The 20,350-nt window shown below is 36.5% G+C and overlaps 1 pseudogene; it reads left to right on the top strand.

Moving 5' to 3' along the window:
• Positions 1–7,528: 7,528 nt before the first annotated feature.
• On the top strand, positions 7,529–13,034 carry LOC120138493 (annotated as a pseudogene).
• Positions 13,035–20,350: the final 7,316 nt, after the last annotated feature.

The raw sequence follows: 20,350 nt of genomic DNA, 5'->3' as shown, positions 1-20,350 counted from the left end.
ATTTTTCCTTAATTGTTATATCAAAATATGATAAGAAGAGTGAAACAACAGAGAGATATTCTCAGTAAAGAATTGCTTGCTTTATATCAGGTGGGTACACTGCTTTTATATAGAGATTCATCTAATCATTAACCGCTTAACAAACTAACTAACTTGGCTAACCATCCTAACAACCTAACCACCCTTACATACACGTGATGAATCTACAGCATTCTAACATTCCCCCTACTTTTCCTTTTCTCCTTTCAACAGCTTGACATTCCCTCTACTTTTCTTATCTTAATCAACTTCAAACAGTACACTACACACACACTCTTTCGAAATTCTGCAAAGGCTGATTTTGAGAATTCCTTGGTGAAACCATCTGCAATCTGGTGCTCAGCTGGTATGTAGTTTACTAAAAATTGCCCAGCTGCGACCTTCTCCCAGATAAAATATACATCCATGTCAATGTGCTTAGACTGAGAGTGATAGATGGGATTGGCACTCATCGTAATAGCCCCCGTATTGTCACACCAGATCACTGGTTCCTGTCGTTGCTGTAACCCGAGATCATTAAACAAACCACCAACCCATGTCACCTCAGCAGCAGTGTCTGCTACACACCTATACTCGACTTCCATTGTCGATCTGGACATTTTTTGCTTCTTCGAGCTCTAGGCTACAAGACATTTACCAGCAAAAATGCCATAGCCTGAGATCGAACGTCGATCATCGACATTTGCTCCCCAGTCTGCATCGGCGAATGCTGCAACAGACAGAGAGTCATCTCCCGGTTGGAACATCAACCCATAATGAACCGATCCAGCTAGATATCTTAATATTATTTTGACAGCTACCATATGTGCTTCTCTCGGAGCATGCATGAATTGGGCAACCTTGCCAACACTGTATGCTAGATCTGGACGAGTATGGTACAGATACAGTAGATAGCCAACTATACTACGGTATTCAGTGGCATTAGGAAGCAACTTTCCTTCACTTGCTGAAAGTTTAGAAGATAAAATCATCGGTGTTTCACAGCTGGTTGCTCCTGTCATACCAAATTTTTTCAGTAGTTCGAGGATGAACTTATTTTGTCTCAGTACAATGGACTCCCGTGATCGATGCACCTCAATGCCTAAAAAGTAACTGAGTGGACCTAAGTCCTTGAGCGAGAACCGTTGTCTAAGCGCCTGTACCACCTCTTGTATTCTATCAGTAGACTGCCCGGTGATGACAATGTCATCAACATAAACCAGCACATAAATATCATTTCCATGTTTCCTACTGACAAACAAGGAAGAATCCGCACGAGATGAGCTAAATCCCATTTCCACCAAACTATCTTTAAGTTTGGTGTGCCAATTTTGAGGCACTTGTCGGAGGCCATAGATGGCCTTTTGTAACTTACAAATGAGCTTAGTTTCATCTGCTGCCATCATCTCAAAGCCCGGTGGTTGTTCCATAAAAACGTCTTCACCTAGGTCCCCGTTGAGGAACGCGTTATTGATGTCCACATGCCTGAGCTCCCACCCGTTTGTCACTGCCAGAGTCAACATAACATAGAAGGTGGAGAACTTGATCACGGGGCTGAAGGTGGCAGTGAAGTCATGTCCTGGTACCTGAGAATAGCCTTTCGTAACTAATCTGACTTTATACCGATGAATGGTACCATCTGGATTCCGTTTGAGTTTGAACAACCATTTGTAGCCAATGGGAGTGCGTACTGCAGGTAGTTTTACTAACGCCACGTGTTCTTTCGGCGAAACGCATCTATCTCGGCTTGGACTGCTTCACTCTAGTTCTCAGACTGCAGTGCCTCATGTATAAAAGTAGGTATATTATGCTCAAAATAAACAGTGTATAACTTGGGTTTAAATATCCCGCACTTGCTGCGAGTCAGCATTGGATGACAACATTGTCTCACCGAGTTATAGCACCAGGTTCATTTGAAACATTATCGCATGCATTTGTCTGTGCATTAGAATGCTCATCCGTGTTAACTACATCAGGGTTTGTATCATCATTGGAGTTCGAGATTGCATCTAAGACAGGAGGAACCTCATCAGCGAACTCTAGCAGAGTTATAGTTTCAGGCACACTCTGGATTTTTTGCACTTGACTTGGAAGAACATCTTCTACCAAACCATCCTCAATAGGGTTAAACCCAAGCATCTCGCGCCACCTTTGTGTATCAGCAACAACTGGAATATTTTGTGAGCGAAAGACATTGGCTTTGTATTGCATATTGTCTGCCTCTTTACCTGTAAATGGAAACATCATTTCGTTAAACACCACGTGACGCAAAATATAAACCCTTCCATCATCTACAAGGCATTGGTACCCCTTATGCCTAGGGCTAAACCCTAAATACATGTAAGGTTGCGAGCAAAAGGACAATTTATGAGTTTGAAAGGGTCTTAGGTAGGGAAAACACTGGCACCCGAAGACCTTTAGATCAACATAAGTAGATTCCTTGCTATACAACTTCTCAAATGGTGATAACCCTTCAAGCACCTTGGTTGGTAATCGATTGATGAGGTGAACAGCTGCTGTCATCGCATAGGACCAGTACTGAATAGGTAAGGACGCCTGAGCCAGCAAAACCAGGCCAAGCTCGACTATGTGACGGTGTTTGCGTTCAACAACATCGTTCTGCTCCGATGTATGAGGACAGGACAGACGATGCACAACACCAGCTTGAGCTAGTAGCTTAGAGAAAGGGTGATATTCTCCTCCCTAGTCAAATTAAACTGCCTTAACCGACACACCAAACTGAGTTAGTATAAGCTTATGAACATCTAGAAAGCAGATAAGGCTTGAGCCTTGTCTTTAAGGAAATAGACCCATGTAAACCTGGTATATGCATCAACAAACGATACATAGTATCGAAAGTCGTTAGATAGAACGTGTGGGGGTCTCCATAAGTATGAAAAAATAAGCTCAAATGGATCCTTATACACAGTTTTAGATGATTCAAAAGGAAGTTTGTTACTCTTGCCCATAAGGTAGGCCATGTAGGTTTTATTAATCTCAGAATCAATCTTTACATTGACTTGATTAGCTATTCTATCGAGAGCATATCGAGCTGGATGTCCTAAATGACGGTGCCACAGTTCAGACTGATCTCGAGTTACATCTGTAGCAGCTACATGTGCAGCAGCACCAGATTCTACTCCGAGGGCAAAGGTGTACAGACCATCATTTTCTTCACCTTGTAGCAGGACATTTCTGGTTGATTCATCCCGAACAAGATATTTTTCAGCATGAAACTCAACATAAATTGCATTATCCCTAGCAAGCTTGGAGACAAGAATCAAATTTTTTGTTATACGGGGCACATGCAATAGATCATTCAAAAATAGAGCTCTCGAAGACTCAACAACCGTATTACTAATGTTATGAATGTCAAGTGACACTCCATTCCCCATAGTTAGTTTACCTGGGCCTCTAAAGTCAGCAGAATTTGAGATGTTACTAACGTCGGGGGTAACGTGGTGAGTTGCACCCAAATCCACTACCCAGAGGTCAGCTGGTTTAGAAGCCACATTGGCCTGTGGTGATCGCGCAACTGTTTGGAACCTACCATTGCAGTAATCACACCCTGAATTGGGTGTTTCAACAGTCGAGTGATGAGCACTAGCAGATTGACCTTTGTGAGATCGAGGCTCAGCCGTAACACACATGAAATCCTCATTGAATCGATGCCAACAACGGTCAACTAGATGACCGATCTTGCCACATAATTGACATTGAATTCTGGTTCTTCCTCGACCACGACCAGTAGAATGATTGCTTGAGAAGGGACGAGATGCCTTGGAACCACGGTTGTCATCGGAGTATTTTGCCTCATGTTGAACAATATTTGCACTCATAGGCAACGAATCCAAGGATTCATCAAATCCGGCTAACTGAGCTTCAGTATCTAGAAGCATTGTATGTAATTCTTCGAGTGATAGAGTTTCTTTCATTGTAGTGATAACCGCCATGAATGGCTGGTACTCCCTGGGTAATCCTTTAAGTATGCTGGCTATATGACCAACATGTGGTACCACACTTCAACAGGAGGCGAGTGCATCGCATACCTCCTTAACTCAGGAAAGATAAGTCCTTATAGTGTCATTCCCTTTTCTTAGCGATTGCAGCTTGCAGTGCAGTCCCATAGCAGCAGTGGTTGATCTGCTGGAAAATAATTGTTGCACCGTGCTCCATACTACGGCAGCCGAGTCTGCTCCAACAAACTGCGGTAGAAGGTGCGGGCTGATGGTGGAAAGGAGCCACGACGCTAGTGCACTGTCCTGTACCACGAACTCTTCAAAGGCATCATTGACTGTCATCTCGCCATTGTTATCAAGAACCGTCTCCGGTGGTGGCTTCAAGACACCGGTTAATAGTCGTTCGAGACGATGGCTTCGGACTGTGAGTAACATCTGTTGCTTCCACTACAGAAAGTTCATCTCATCAAGGAGAACACTCACTTTCTTGTGTGCAAAGTTCTTGGACGACTCCATGATTGTTACCAAGAGAGAGCAGCAGCGAAGGCTTACAAGAAATCCCCAGAACGTTCGGCGAAAGATACCATGTTAAGAAGAGTGAAACAACATAGAGATATTCTCAGTAAAGAATTGCTTGCTTCATATCAGGTGGGTACACTGCTTTTATACAGAGATTCAGCTAATCATTAACCGCTTAACAAACTAACTAACTTGGCTAACCATCCTAACAACCTAACCACCCTTACATACACGTGATGAATCTACAACATTCTAACAAAATATAGTTCAACATGGACTTATTTAATTTATTTAAAAAATAAAAATTATTTCAAATTTCAAACTTTAAATATATAAATATTCCAAAAAAATAAATATTAAAATATTAAAAATAAAAAAATTACTAAAAAATTAATATATATTAAAAATACTGCAATACTATTAAAAATTAAATATATATCATAGGCAATAAAATGATAAAATATAAATTTTTAAAAAATAAAAAATATGTTTAAAAACATATATTATACATAATATATACATCTAACATATAGTCGTATCATCAACATTTGTACAAAGTACTCTAACTGGATTAGTCGAGACTTACAAATTTTCTATCTAAATATAACTAGAAAACATCGTAAGTTACTTGCATCAATATATAAATCTAATCATATTTCAGACAAATTTTAAGCGTCAGCTTATATACTAGCTTTTAAGACGATATGCAAGGATTTACGAATAATCCTTAAAATTATTCCAAGTATGAATAAATGTGTGTATTGATACAAAAAATTATTATTTTTCGTAATTAAATTTAAATTCAAAATTTGTAAGTCTCAACTAATCCAACAACACTTTGTATAAGTGTTGATGATATGACTATATGTTATATATATTATGGAATATATATATATATTTTTTAAAAAATAATTTTTTATTAATTTATTAGTTATGATTTTATAGTTTGTGATGCATATTTAATTATTTTAATCTTTAATAATTTTATAGTATTTTAAATTATATATTTAATTTTTAGTAATTTAATTTTTATTTTTAGTATTTTTATATTTAATATATTGAACATTTGAATATTTTTTATATTTAAAATTTTAAATTTGAAATAATTTTTATTTTTTAAAAATTAAATAAACCCTACTCTTTTTAAAAAAAAAAAATCAATTTAGCCCTCGAACAAAAATTTTTTTTTTTTGGCTAATCTAACTCGTCATCAACCACCGTGGACCACCACACCAACACTGTGAACCGCCATATCAACACCGTAACGGTCAGCGACCACAAACGTTGGTTAAAGGACCACATTAGATATGTTTTGTGAGTTGGAGGGCCATATTCGGTGAAAATAATAATTCAACGACCATATTTATTGTTTTTAAAAGTACAAGAACCTCTTATACAGTTTTGCCAAGATTAAAATATTGGATAATTATTCATTTATGCAAGACATGAAAGCTAGGAAAATGATATTATCTTTTCTTCCGGGATACTAAGATGAAGGGAAAAATATCAGTTCATTTTCTTCCTTAGTTGGTGTCGGAACGATCCTTAAGCTTTTTAGGGCTATGGCGGGATCAATCCAACTTAATCTTAGAAAAGATTGGATTTTAAAATAAATAGATAAATAAACAAATTTGGAGTCACCATCAACCTTTGGGTTAGGTAGGTCGAATACCTAAAAATTATCTTTTAAAATAATTTGAAGAAAAAATAATTTTAAAAGATAAAAAGTTATATGTGTTTAACCAAAAACTCGTTTTGAAAAGGGTTCGAGAGTCGATTACGCATGGGGAATGATTAGCACCCCACAACGCCCAAAATTAATACCTAAGCGATTTTACGTCATTTGAATATTGAAATTGACAATTTTGAATATACATTTAAATTATGACCCTATTAAACAAAATTTCAAAAAGAGAATTATTTCATACAGACAATCCTAAAAAACACACTTCTTGTTAATTAAGGTGTGTTTTTTTATGGATTCTCCATTCTAAAGATCATTACCATGTTTTTATCAAATGATATATATTTAATATATAAAAAAAAGTAAATAAAATAAAATAAAGAAATCACTTAAGTACGTAAAAAAGGGTGTTATGCGAAACGACATATTCATGCAAGGATTGTATATGCTTATTATGTAATATGATTTATAATTTATATTTACATTGTAACATAGAATATATAGAAACAGTATATGGTATAATAATTAGAACATGTTTAATACCAATATATTCATGATATTTACAAACTGTCGTGTAGTATGAAAAATGATGAACATAAATTATACATTGCACTGACATATATCATAATGTACCCACATGGTAAAGAAAATTCTTAATATATAATATGGAAACACATGTGCATAAGTTTAATAAAAATAGTAACCTGATATACTTAAAGCAACTACGTTTAAATATAAAATAAAAAGTGTATATATGTACTAAAAATATTTAATACATGCGAAGAGAATATGCGTGTAAACCCTACATAACAAACGAACCATGTTTAGTAATATCTACACACATATGGTAAAGTCATACAGTGTACATAATATTTAGCAAATGTGAATGATAATATTATATAGATATACAGGGGACCACTGATCGGAAAGGGAGGATACGACAAATTGACGGGGACCTAGGAAGAGATTAGTCCAAAATTTAATATAAATCCTAAAACTGAGTTATTTCTAACCTAAACTCAACTAAACAAAATAATACCTGCAATATATTCTCTCCAACTCTATGCGAGCAATAATAAAAACGGGTACGGGCGAAAACGGGTGTCCACAGTTGGAAAAGGAAAGAAATAAAGGAACTTGATGATCAAGCTGTAAATTAAATGCAGAGGCAGATAAAGCAGAGGCAAATTAAATGTGAGTAGGTTTGTCGATCAAAAATCTTAAATCGTCATAAAGAAAGGACCAGAGAAACGTGCCAGTCTGTCAGTGTGCGAATGTTTCACTACAACTGCTATATATGTTATAACATCTCCTTCCCAACCTACTTGCACACAAGCAGAAAGTAACCATGGCTTCAAAACCAGGAATTCTTACTGACTGGCCATGGAAGCCCCTTGGAAGCTTTAAGGTCTTGTTACTTATTCTCCTCAGTTACATAGAATCCGCTCATCTTTGCTATCCTTTCTAATTGTATTTTTGTTTTTGTGGTTTAACTGGTATGGTTTTTACAGTACATGATCCTAGCTCCCATGATTACCGAGACAATATACTCGTTTGTAGTCAACGATGAAAAGGAGAGAGACGTGTCGTTACTTGCCTTATTCCCCTTCATGCTATGGAGAATGCTTCACAACCAGGCGTGAATCAGCCTGTCTCGTCATCGAACTGCCAAAGGCAGCAACAGGATCGTGGACAAGGGCATTGAATTCGATCAAGTGGACCGGGAAAGGAACTGGTGAGTGAATGATCGTTCATTACCTGATGTAATAATGATGACAATTCAGTGATTTAATGCATGCAGGGATGATCAAATAATGTTCAACTCGATCCTGTTTTACTTTGGGTACAAATACGTCCCGGGAGGTTCACACTTACCCTTTTGGAGACTTGATGGGGTGATTATAACCATGTTGGTCCATGCAGGTCCTGTGGAGTTTCTTTACTACTGGCTTCATAGGGCACTGCATCACCATTACCTTTACTCTCGCTACCATTCTCACCATCATTCCTCCATTGTCACTGAACCTATTACTTGTACGCAAACTGATCACCTCTCATCATTTCCATGTATTAAAAGAAGAATGATTGGTACTGAGTGACTGACGTGTGGGTGTGGGCAGCTGTGATTCATCCATTTGCAGAGCACATAGCGTACTTCATCCTGTTTGCCATACCCATATTGACGACAGTGCTGAGTGGTACAGTCTCCGTCTTTTCCCTAGCGGCCTACATAACATACCTGGACTTTATGAACAATATGGGACACTGCAATTTCGAGCTTATTCCCAACTGGCTCTTCACCTTCTTCCCTCCTCTCAAGTACATCATGTACACTCCATCGTAAGTCCTTCTTCCCAGTGGTTTGTTCTTCCATTTATTTCTCCCCAATCAATTGGCTTTACATCATTTCTTTGTGTTGTCGTCATTTCCCTGGATTCGGATGGATGTTTGAAATCCGATTATTCCACGTATCATGAACCTCGTCTGATTCTAACATTCGATCTGTTTTTTACTTTTTAATAATTTAAATCAAATATCTAAATAATAATAATAATAATCAGATTAGATACGGATGGACTAAATTTCTATTTTGGATTATCCGAAAAAATTAAGCCTTTAGTTTTTAGCCCAATAAATGAGTAACCACTAAACCATTAAAACTTTAGTCAATAAAAAAATAAGATATTCAATTGCTTATTCTGTGTGAATAATTAAATACATATATATATATATATATATATATATAATATAAATATAGTATATGTATAAAAATATTCCATAAATTCACAAAATCTAAAATTTAAATCTAGTTTTTTTAAAATAAATTTTATGATAAGATTAGGATATCCGATTAGAAAAATAGGACAATCAATTTTTTTGAATCGGATACAGAAAATTATTTTAGTAATCTAAATTTTTAAAAATATTCAAAATTTTAGATCGAATAATAGTTGATATCCGAAAATGCATACCATGATATCACCTACGGGTAAAACGATTAATCACTTTTACAATTTTATAGTTTAATATATGTATATATATATATATTAGATTATATTACATCTATAATATGATTGAAATATATATATATTTTATGTCAAAAATATATTTTTAAATCTCATTTAATATTAACTATAAATAGAATGATAATATATATAAGTTAATTAAATATGAATTCAGCTTCAATAAGAGTGATTTTTAATTATTTTATTTATAAATTATAAAAAGTATGATTGAATTTATATTTAATTAATTTAAGATATAAACTCAATTATATGTTTAATAATAATGAATATAGACAATATTATTTATTATTTATAACAAATAACATTTTAATATTTTTTAACTGAATTAATATTTAATTAGCAGTGACATCATAACCCAATAATAGTATGATAATTTATTTATAAATCCAAAATTAATTGCGAATAACTTGAGGAAATAAGCGTTTAAAGTTTGATTAATGATTATACAAAAATATAATTTTAAAAAACTATTTTTTTTTATTTTTGACTTTTAACCAAAGTATTTTTCTAGTAAAATTATTCATTTATATCATCAAAATTTTAATATTTTAAAAAATAATATATAAAATATACTTTTATCTATTCATTTTTTTGAACACTATAAATTTTAAACCAAACCATTCAAAAAAACTATTTTTCAAAAGTACACTAATCCTAAATTTAATACTAATTGTCGTTAAATGGAATTGATATAATGATAGTGAATATATAATATTAGTTTTAGAATAAAATGTATATATAAAATACCTCTAACATTTCAATTTCACCTTGTAAAATAATTTAGGATAAATTATATGTTTAGTATCTAAATTATCAGTTTTAATCTATTTTAGTACCTAAACTTTTAATTTTTTTTAAAATCATACCTAAAATTTAGTTTTTATTTCATTTTAATATACGTCAAAAACTTAATGCTAAGTTTTCAAAAGGCTTGAAAGTTTAAGTATTAAAATAGACCAAAATTAATAGTTTATGTACTAAATTTAGTTCCACCTATAATTTAAACCGGAGTTTATATATTGGATACTGTGCAGCTTTCACTCATTGCACCATTTAAATTTTAGAACCAACTAGTCGCTGTTCATGCCATTCTATGACTACATCTATGACACGACGGACAAAACCAGTGATACCTTGTACGAAAGCTCACTGAAAAGGAAGGAGGAAACAGCCGATGTGGTGCATCTGACGCACCTCACCACGCCGGAATCCATTTATCATCTCCGGCATGGGTTTGCCTCCTTCGCCTCCAAACCCTACACATCATCAGCTCTGTACTCATGCCTGCTATGGCCTCTCACACTGTGTTCCATCATACTAACCTGGACTTATGGTTCCACTTTTGTTGTCGAAAGAAACCGGTTTCATAAAACCAGACTGCAGACATGGGCCATACACAAGTATAATATACAGGTTGGTGTTTGTTAAATGTTTGGATAAATTACAATAAATTTTTTTGTTTTGTTTCTTTGTGTCATCAATAATCATAACATTGCTGCATGTTGTGTTGATTTGCAGTACCGGTTGAACTGGCAAAAAGAAGCCATTAATAGCTTGATTGAGGAAGCAATATCGGAGGCTGAGGAGAAAGGTGCTAGAGTGTTGAGTCTGGGACTCAATAACCAGGCAAGTTTTTTTGGGTAAACTATGCATTTAGTACCTAAACTATCAGTTTTGATCCTTTTTAATACCTAAACTTTCAATTTTTCAAAATCATACCTAAAGTTTAATTTTTATTTCATTTTTAGTACCAAAACTTAAGTGTTGAAAAAGTTAAAAGTTTAGCTACCAAAACGCATTTAGTACCCAAACTATCAATTTTGATCCTTTTTAGTACCTAAACTTTCAATTTTTTCAAAATCATTCCTAAAGTTTAATTTTTATTTCATTTTTAGTACCAAAACTTAAGTGTTGAAAAAGTTAAAAGTTTAGCTACCAAAACACATTTAGTACCTAAATCATACTTCATTTTTAAAAAAAATGAAAGTTTAGGTACTAAAACGGATAGTTTAGATACTAAATGTGTTAAGTTTTTAACGACGGGATACTAAATTGAAACAAAAACTAAATGTTATGTATGATTTTGAAAAAATTAAAAGTTTAGATATTAAAACGGACTAAAACTGATAGTTTATGTACTAAACGTGTAATTAACCTATTTTCTTTTTGTCTATAGTTCCCATTTTTTTTAATATACAAGACAATAGAAGAAAGGTGATGAAATTGATGAGCAGGGTGAAGAGCTGAATGGGTATGGTGGGGTGTATGTGCAAAAACATCCCAAGCTTAAAGTGAAGTTGGTAGATGGGAGTAGCTTGACAGTGGCAGTGGTGCTAAATAGCATACTAAAGGGAACAACCCAAGTAGTCCTTAGAGGCAACCTAACTAAAGTTGCTTATGCCCTTGCCTTTGTACTATGCCAGAAAGGCATCCAGGTGAGTACATACATACATTATTCATTAGGTAGCTCCAATTCACAATTTTCATTTTACTGTGTGTAGGTATTTGTATTCCATGAGGATGAATGTGAGAAGGTTGATAAATCATTAGGCAGCAAGTGTGAGGGTAAATTGGTTCTCTCAACAAGTTACTCTTGTAAGGTAATTAAGTTGGTTCTCAATTATCTTTTATGTAACTCCTTAGGTCACTCCTCGGTTGTTATTTATCGGCCTATCGAAATCTAAAACTTCCGAAATTTCACATCCGTCAGAAAACTATAGTCCCTTGACCTAATCGTTGCTAATTCCATCACCGGTTAAATCTATTATTAGACAATTAAGTATATTCACTAGTCAGAATTGTTTGTCCAACTCAGTTGGTAGAGCGCAAGGCTCTTAATCTTGTGGTCGTGGGATCAAGTCTCCCACGGTAGGCAATTCATAATTATGACTGTCGGAGGTCTTCCACGGAAGTTGTTCTCAACTTGGAGTTGGGCAGTCTACTATCCTACCTCTCCCTCACCTCACTACATATGGGAATAAGGTCATCTAATTTTTTTTAAGTATATTCACTAGTCAATCTACAAATAGTTATCATTATCGTAGGTCTGACACTAACACTAAGGTTTTATATATAAACCATCATGCAAGGCAGGAGAAAGGTCTCTCCCTCTCCTTTTTTTCTCTCATGCTCCGACTATTATTCATCATTTTCTATAACTCGTCCATCCCTTTCTCCCTTCCACCAATCACCGTACACTGTTTTTCACCTAAATCGTACCGTCATAAATTACCACAATCCTTTTTCTCCTACCAACAAATACCAAAGTCGCTCATAATATTCCTGATTAAAACTGATGAAAATAAATATGTTGCAGACATGGTTAGTTGGAGAAGGATTGAGTGAAGCAGAACAAAGGAAGGCCACGAAAGGGACGCTATTTATTCCGTTTTCACAATTCCCACCGAAGAAACTGCGCAAGGACTGCTTCTACAACACCACACCAGCAATGCACACTCCAACGACACTTGAGAACGTGGATCCTGTGAGGTTTGACCATCGACATTAACTCACATTCTTCATTTCCCACATTAACTAATTACTCGTACTGACGCTCATCAGTTGTACATTGGTGATACATAAAATGGTACCAGAACTGGCTGCCGAGGAGGGCGATGAGCACATGCAGAGCAGCTGGGATAGTGCATGCACTTGAAGGATGGGAGCAACATGAATGTGGTTACTCCATGTCAAATATCGACAAAGTTTGGGAAGCAAGTCTCAAGCATGGATTTGAGCCTCTAAGTGTCCCAACTCAATCAAAATCCTAGACATTTTATTTGTCAAACGAGTTATTAGACTAAGTCCGTACGTATTCTAGTTCTCTAATAAGTAAAATAAAGGAGAAGACATTAGATTCCTGTTAAAAGTTTCAAAGTTTGGCAACCAACTTTGGAAAATGTTTTTTCAAAGTTTGGTAAATGTTTCTTTGAAAAATGTTTTTCAAAGTTTGGTAAAATTTTGGTAGATGTTTGTTGAAAATAGGAATGGGTAAATTCACTTTAGTCATTGCACTTTAGGGTATTTTCAAAGATTAGTCTCTAAGTTTCTACTATAAATACCCTTACCCATTTAGCTTCAAAATCATCCCAAAACATTTCTTTCTTCCTATACTAGAGAGCTTTCTTGTGAGTAGTGAGTGTTTTGTAAACACCTGTAAATTTTCTCTCTTAGTAAAAGATCTGCAGCAGCCCGGAGACGTAAGCACAATTGGCTGAACTCCGTTATCAATTTTCGGGTATTATTTTTCCGCTTTTATTTCGCATTCTCACTAATCTGGTTATAGGGAAATTACTTGTACTCGGTTTATTTTCCTAACAACTGGTAATCAGAGCTTTTGGTTGTGAATTTTGTCAAATTTTCTGCGAGGTTACTATTCATTACTATTCACATGAATAGTGAATTTCGTGAATAGTGAAATTCGGTCGGCGATACGAGTTTGTCGACGGTGGTGTTCTAATACACGGTGATTCGCAAGAATTGTCAGAAACGATCCAAACGAAGCCAGATTCGAGTGGGAGCGATGGCTGCAGACGAAGGGAAGGTGAAAATTGAAAAGTTCGATGGTGCGGACTTTGGCTTTTGGAAGATGCAGATTGAAGATTTTTTGTACCAGAAAAATCTATATCAACCTCTCTCAGGAAAGCAACCAGAGGGCATTAAGGATGAAGATTGGGCTCTTCTCGACAGACAAGCCCTCGGAGTTATCCGACTGACGTTATCCTGCAATGTTGCTTTTAACATAGCAAAGGAAAAGACCACGGCGGGTCTTATGGCGGCTCTCTCCAGTATGTACGAGAAGCCATCGGCCTCAAACAAAGTTCATTTGATGAGGCGATTAATCAATTTGCGGATGGCGGAAGGGGCATCGGTGGCACAACACCTAAATGAACTCAATACAATCACAACCCAGTTGAGTTCAGTGGAAATTGAGTTCGATGATGAAGTTCGAGCTTTAATTCTCTTATCATCTCTACCAGACAGTTGGAATGCTACTGTTACAGCAGTCAGCAGTTCGTCGGGAAACAGCAAATTAAAATTCGACGATGTTCGGGATCTGGTATTGAGTGAAGAAATTCGACGAAGAGAATCGGGTGAAGCATCAACCTCCTCAGCCTTACACACGGAGTCTAGAGGGAGAACTTCAGAAAGAAATTCAAATCGTGGCAGATCAAAATCTAGAAGGGGCAAATCAAGAACAGGAAATAAAGATTTTACCTGTTATAATTGCGGCAAAAAGGGTCACTTCAAAAGAGATTGCCGAGCACCGAAGAAAAATACCGGCGCACAGGAATCTGCCAACATGACGGAGGAGACAGGTGATGCCATGATTTTAAGCGTCAACAGTCCGATTGAATCATGGATCTTGGATTCAGGGGCATCTTTCCACTCCACCCCATGCCGAGAAATCATGGAGAACTATGTCAGTGGTGATTTTGGGAAGGTTCATCTAGCTGATGATGAAACCTTGAAGATCGTCGGAAAAGGAGACATCCGACTAAAGCTGCCAAACCAGACCACCTGGAAGCTGACAGAAGTGAGACATATTCCTGGCCTCAAAAGAAATCTGATTTCTGTTGGGCAGCTTGATGGAGAAGGATATAGTACAACTTTTTCAGGCTGTGAATGGAAGATTACCAAAGGAGCACTCGTCATTGCTCGTGGTAAGAAGACCGGTACTCTCTATGTAACCTCAAATTTAGAGAATATTATTGCAGTAGCAGATGCTGATGGAAAATCAAACCTATGGCACCAAAGGCTCGGCCATATGAGCGAGAAAGGAATGAAGATACTTTTGTCAAAAGGGAAGCTGCCGGATCTAAAGAATGTAGATGTCGGACTATGCGAGGATTGCATCTTTGGAAAACAAAAGAAAGTCAGTTTTACAAAGATTGGCAAGACTCCCAAGGCAGAAAGGTTAGAATTGGTTCATACTGATGTATGGGGACTATCCCCTGTTTCATCTCTTGCAGGCTCACTATATTATGTCACCTTCATCGATGATTCAACAAGGAAGGTGTGGGTTTATTTTCTGAAGAAGAAATCAGAAGTCTTTTATACCTTCAGAAAATGGAAGGCCATGGTGGAAAATGAGACTGGTTTGAAAGTCAAGCGGTTGAGGTCTGACAATGGAGGAGAGTACAGAGACAGTAGTTTCAGAGATTTCTGCGCAAACAATGGGATCAAGATGGAGACAACAGTTCCCATAACACCGCAGCAGAATGGCGTAGCAGAGCGCATGAACAGAACTCTGAATGAACGTGCCAGAAGCATGAGGATACATGCCGGATTGCCCAAATTTCTATGGGCTGAAGCTATCAACACTGCAGCTTACCTGATCAACCGTGGGCCCTCAGTTCCTTTGGATGGCGGAATACCAGAGGAAGCTTGGAGCAAGAAAGAAATAAACCTTTCACACTTAAGAGTGTTTGGTTGTATTTCTTATGTACACATAAACTTTGCTGAAAGAAGTAAACTTGATGCCAAGTCCAACAAATGCGTCTTTGTTGGTTACGGTGGTGATGAGTTCGGTTACCGATTTTGGGACTACGAAAATCGAAAGATCATCAGAAGCAAAGACGTCATTTTCAATGAAAATGTGATGTACAAAGATAGGTCAACCGCAGAATCAAGTAATACCGAAGCTGAAACAAAGGAATTTGCTGAGTTCGAGGATATTTCTGGAAATGATGTTCAGATCAATCCTGAAGCAGTTCAAGAAGAACCACACACACCAGAACTGAGACGCTCCTCCAGAATTCCTAAACCAACCCAACGGTATTCGCCTTCTTTGCACTATTTGTTGCTGACTGACAATGGTGAACCAGAGTGCTATGATGAAGCAATGCAGGTGGAGGATTCAGTCAAGTGGGAGTCTTCTATGAAAGATGAGATGGACTCGCTTATGTCAAATCAGACGTGGGAATTAGCTGAATTACCACCAGGCAAGAAAGCGCTCCATAACAAGTGGATTTACAGGATCAAAGAAGAACATGATGGGAGAAAACGCTACAAAGCAAGATTGGTTGTCAAAGGTTTTCAGCAAAAAGAAGGTATTGACTACAATGAAATTTTCTCTCCAGTCGTAAAACTGTCTACAATCAGACTGGTGTTGAAAATTGTAGCTGCGGAGAATTTACATCTCGAGCAGTTAGATGTAAAGACAGCTTTCCTTCATTGTGATTTGGAGGAAGAGATCTATATGAGGCAGCCAGAAGGCTTCATAGAGGCAGACAAGAAAAACCTGGTATGCAGGTTGAAGAAGAGCTTGTATGGTTTAAAACAAGCTCCTAGACAGTGGTACAAGAAGTTCGATAGTTTCATGAGTAGCAGTGGTTTTACCAGATGCCAAGCAGATCATTGTTGCTACATCAAGAGGTTCGACAATAGTTTCATTATTTTATTGTTGTACGTTGATGACATGCTCATTGCAGGCTCAAACATGCAAGAGATCATAAACTTGAAGCAAAAATTGTCGAAGCAGTTTGCTATGAAGGATCTGGGCGCTGCAAAGCAGATTCTTGGGATGAGGATCAAGAGAGACACAAAGTCAGGGACTTTGATGTTATCGCAGGCTGAGTACATCAACAAAGTACTCTCCAGGTTCAACATGCAAGATGCTAAACCAGTAAGTACACCTTTAGGTGTTCATTTCAGACTCTCCAAAGACCAATCACCAAAGACAGAGGAAGAACGTGCACACATGGTGAAGGTGCCGTATGCCTAGCAATTGGAAGTCTGATGTATGCCATGGTTTGTACCAGACCAGATATTGCTCATGCAGTGGGAGCTGTTAGCAGGTACATGAATAATCCGGGCAAGGTACACTGGGAAGCAGTCAAATGGATCCTCAGATATCTTCGGGGTACCACAAACAAAGCACTTTGTTTCAAAGGTGGAGATATGATACTGACAGGCTATGTAGATGCTGACTTAGCCGGAAATGTCGACATCAGAAGGAGCACTACAGGGTATGTCTATACTCTAGGAGGAACTGCAGTGAGTTGGGTTTCTCAACTACAGAAGATAGTTGCTCTCTCCACAACTGAAGCAGAATATGTCGCTGTTACGGAAGCCAGCAAGGAGATGGTTTGGCTCCAAAGTTTCTTGGAAGAGTTAGGCAAGAAACAAGAAAACAATATCTTGTATTGCGACAGTCAAAGTGCTATCCATCTAGCAAAGAATCCGTCTTTTCATTCCAGGACAAAGCACATACAATTGAGATATCATTTTATCCGGTCTCTTCTGGAAGATGGGATTTTGAAACTTGAAAAGATTAGTGGAGCTCAAAATCCGGCAGACATGTTGACAAAGACGGTGACTACGGACAAACTGAAGTTGTGTTCAGCTTCAGTTGGCATGCTAGAATAACAAGACCAGACATGCTGCTGCATTGATCGAGGTGTGAAGACATATTAAAATCAGTCTTCAAGTGGGAGATTGTTAAAAGTTTCAAAGTTTGGCAACCAACTTTGGAAAATGTTTTTTCAAAGTTTGGTAAATGTTTCTTTGAAAAATGTTTTTCAAAGTTTGGTAAAATTTTGGTAGATGTTTGTTGAAAATAGGAATGGGTAAATTCACTTTAGTCATTGCACTTTAGGGTATTTTCAAAGATTAGTCCCTAAGTTTCTACTATAAAATACCCTTACCCATTTAGCTTCAAAATCATCCAAAAACATTTCTTTCTTCCTATACTAGAGAGCTTTCTTGTGAGTAGTGAGTGTTTTGTAAACACCTGTAAATTTTCTCTCTTAGTAAAAGATCTGCAGCAGCCCGGAGACGTAAGCACAATTGGCTGAACTCCGTTATCAATTTTCGGGTATTATTTTTCCGCTTTTATTTCGCATTCTCACTAATCTGGTTATAGGGAAATTACTTGTACTCGGTTTATTTTCCTAACAATTCCCTGTAACTTTCAGGCGGTGATTGCTTTATGGTTGGTTGTTATAATCTCCGGTACTGTTGGTCTGTCAAAATCGTTCCTAGTAGTTTGAAATATAATGAATATGAATATAAGAAAGCATCCTATAAACACCAATTAAGCCAGCAAATTAACACTTGAGATGTGCATAATTTAAGGGGTGAGGGCACCACTAATTGTGTGGATCCAATGCATAATTCAAATGTGGGGGTGGGTGAGGTTGAAGCAGTGTATGACAATTCAACCAAAAGAACAGTTGTTGGTTGCCTACCGCAGCATTAACTCTGGCTTAATTGATTATATATTACCGATCGAAGACAAATATGCATATTCAGGAAGCAACCATGTGTTAGTGGTTAACAGTCGTGCTCAATGTGTAGATTCTCTTTGAAATTGTGGCTCTAGTTGCCTCCACTTCCCACTCAAACCATAGTGGGTTGGTTGGAATATACCCTGTAGAATCACACATTAAAACTACGTGCACTAAGCAATGCCTCTTTTACTTTCTTAAACCCCACCCTTCCATTGAATTTGTTTAGGACGGACACGTAATTTTATGTTAGAAAAGTGAATAATAAAATTTTATTGGAAAAAAATAAATTATCAATAGAAAATAAATAGAAAATACAAGAATTTAGAATCTCCAATCCATCCTGATTACCATTTGTCTATCAAATCTCAGTTACTGTTTGACTCCTCATAAATATGGCTATTTTTTTCATCAAGATAAATCTCTTATACCTTTTTTTTTTTGTTACCCTTTCGATTCCTCATGATTTTGTCTTGATTAATCTCAATCAATCTGTATTGCATACATGACTTTAGTGGATGAATCTCCCGGAAAAGATTTTTATTAATTCACTCATTTGATAAATATTAATAAAATAAATGGATGTCCCTTGTTCCCATATGTAAGGGGTAAGGGGAGGTAAGATAATAGACTGTCCCCAACACCATGTTGAGAACAACTTCCGTAAAAGATCTCCGAATTATGAAATACCCTCCGTGAAACTCGATCCCACGACCTCAAGGTTAAGAACCTTGTACTCTACCAACTGAGTTGGATAGTCATCTCTTGATTAATATTAATAGTTAAGTGTAATTAATATTTTTGTAAATCATTTGGCGTTACATGTTATATCACGTATAGTCAGGGGTCATTTCCAAGAATATATTAATTTCAATTAAAAATTTTAATTTTTTATAATTGTTTTAAAATCTTAATAATATTTTGAAATTTTCTTTAAAAGAAATTGTAAATTCCACGCTGTAGACATATCTTAGAAAAACTGTTAAGAATTAACAATGAAAATAGATCAAATGACTTAATTAATTTAATTTTTTAGTTGAAAGATTTAGTTAATTTAATTTATCTATTGGAGAACCAAATTGGATAAATAAAGTGAAAGTATAATTGATTTTGTTTTTTAAAAAAAAGATAAAGTTGAATGCTTCATGCACCCCTATTTTTTTTTTTTGGGTATAATCATCTATATTTGGTCTATTGATTGATTAATCTCGATCGGGATGCTTATCACCTAGAGTTGGGGGCGCGAGTATTGCAGAGGCGAGGGTGACCTTCCCAGCCCAATTTACTCAATTCACAAACGTTAAGATTTAAACCTGACCTTTGTTAAGGGATCTAGTGTCTCATCCTATTAGATCAACTGATTGCTGGTACCCTTTGTTTTATGATAAAACTTTCTACGGCAAAGAATTCAAAGATGTATACTCTGTTCTATTTGTATTGCATAGAAAATGTTCCACACTGCAATTTCCAGCAACATATGATCAGCAGAAAGAAAAATGAATACTAAACTGATCATTTTATTAAAGATAAATGAATGTACCACTGAAGAATCGTGTGTTAGGACTTGGGAGACATTGAGAAAATTAAATTAAACCAAGCTGGAAGAGGCTTCTCAAAATAAATAAAGAAGAGATGAGGTCCTAGTGATGAATTTTCCTAAAAAGATTGAGCAAAAAGGCAAGGAGTTGATTGTGTGGACGGTGCAGGCCAATGTAGACCTCATTTCTGCAAAGAGGGCAAGTGGATCGATACTGAAACCACACATCGATGCAATCGACATGGAAGCAATGGTTGCACCTGGGAAGCCGCCGGAGCATCTCGCCTTCTTCGGCTTCGTATAGACATACACAACAATAGGGCACATTTTCACCTGCACCTTCACCTGCAACCTTTGCTGTTGTGGGATAGTATCTG

The sequence above is a fragment of the Hibiscus syriacus genome, unplaced genomic scaffold, assembly GCF_006381635.1.
Source record: "Hibiscus syriacus cultivar Baekdansim isolate YM2019G1 unplaced genomic scaffold, ASM638163v2 tig00110694_pilon, whole genome shotgun sequence".
NCBI lineage: Eukaryota > Viridiplantae > Streptophyta > Magnoliopsida > Malvales > Malvaceae > Hibiscus > Hibiscus syriacus.
The sequence above is the reverse complement of the archived record's forward strand: the minus strand, read 5'-3'. Positions and strand labels throughout refer to the sequence as shown.